The sequence below is a fragment of the Orycteropus afer genome, unplaced genomic scaffold, assembly GCF_000298275.1.
Source record: "Orycteropus afer afer isolate SDZICR_OR568_19922 unplaced genomic scaffold, OryAfe1.0 scaffold00894, whole genome shotgun sequence".
Lineage (NCBI taxonomy): Eukaryota > Metazoa > Chordata > Mammalia > Tubulidentata > Orycteropodidae > Orycteropus > Orycteropus afer.
In genome coordinates this window covers 278,502-280,178 of record NW_006922481.1, presented here as the reverse complement: position 1 = coordinate 280,178, position 1,677 = coordinate 278,502, and the positions used below count along the sequence as shown (strand labels likewise).

Genomic DNA, 1,677 nt, shown 5'->3' with positions numbered 1-1,677 from the left:
AGAACATTGTATTGTGCCACGCCCAACAGAAATAACCCAGGTGGGCGACTTTAAAATCAGGATCTCCTCCGTAGCTAATAGCAATTCCCACCTTAGAGTTTACAAAGACTTATGGGTAGAAAAGCCACACTAAGTAATTTACTACACCGCAATCAGTAAGTCCTTGAAGTCCTCTTTACTTCCAGCAAGCAAGATTGTGTCATCTGTATATTGTAGGATGTTAAGTAATCTTTCCAATCTTGATGCTGCATTCTTCTTCATATAGTCAAGCTGCTTGGATTATTTACTCAGCATACAGATTAAATAAATATGATGAAAGGATACAATCCTGATGCACTTCTTTTCTGATTTTAAACCAGGCAGTGTCCCTTTGTTCTGTTCAAACTACTGCCTCTTGGTCTATGCATCTCTTGGTCTGACTACATAAGCACAATTAAGTGTTATGAAATTCCCATTCTTCATGATGTTACCCATAATTTGTTATGATACACACAGTTGAATGCCTTTGCATAGTTAGTAAGACACAGGTAAACATCTTTCTGGTATTCTCTGCTTTCAGCTAAGTCCATCTGACATTAGTAGTGATAACCCTCAGTCCACATCTTCTTCAGAATCTGGCTCAAATTTCTAACAGTTCACTGTCTGTGTATTGCTGCATCCATTTTTGAATGATCTTCAACAGAAATTTTATTTGAATATGACTTTAATGATATTGTTCAATAACTTTTGTATTTCATTAGGACATTTTTCTTTGAAATGAGCCCAAATATGGATCTCTTCCAGTTGGATAGCCAGGTATCTGTTTCCCAAATTTTTGGCATAGATGAGTGAACACTTACAGTATTGGATCCACTTGTTGAATTATTTTAATTGATATTCTGTCAATTCCTGGAATCTTGCTTTTGCCAGTGCGTTCATGCAGCTTGGATTTCTTCCTTCAGTACCATCGGTTCTCTATCATATGCTACCTCCTGAAATGGAGCATTGACCAAGTCTTTCTGGTTCAGTGATTCTGTGTATTCCTTGCATCTTCTTTTGATGCTTCCTACATTGTTCAATATTTTGCCCATACAATCCTGCGGTATTGCAACTTGAGGCTTGAATATTTTCTTCAGTTCTTCCAGCTTGAGAAACGATGAGTGTGTTTTTCCCTTTTGGATTTCTAACTACAGGTTTTTGCATGTTTCATTATGATACTTTACTTTGTCTTCTCAAGTTGTCCTTTGGAATCTTCTGTTTATCTCTTTTACTCCATCTGTTTTTCCATTCACTTTAGCCACTTAACATTCAAGAGCAAATTTCATAGTCTCTTCTGACATCCATTTTGGTCTTTTCTCTCTTCATTGTCTTTTTAATTACCTTTTGCTTTCTTCATGCATAATGTCCTTGATGTCATCCTACAACTCTTCTGGTCTTCAGTGCTCAGTTTGTCAAATCTATTCTTTTTTTATATCACTATTTTCCTTTCAGGGATATATGTTGTTGTTGTTATGTGCCATTGAGTCGGACCCGACTCATAACAACCCCTCCTTGGGTTTCTGAGGCAGTATCACTTACAGAAGTAGATTGCCCAACCTTCTTTCCGAGGAGTGGCTGGTGGATTTGAACCGCTAGCCTTCTGGTTAGCAGTCAAGTGCTTTAAGCACTATGCTTCCAGAGCTCCCTCAGGGATATATA

At 37.7% G+C, this 1,677-nt stretch overlaps 1 protein-coding gene across 1 annotated transcript in view; it reads left to right on the top strand.

Moving 5' to 3' along the window:
• FKBP9 (FKBP prolyl isomerase 9) overlaps window positions 1-1,677 on the top strand; it is a 71,913-nt gene that overhangs the window by 31,521 nt on the left and 38,715 nt on the right. The window lies entirely within an intron of this gene.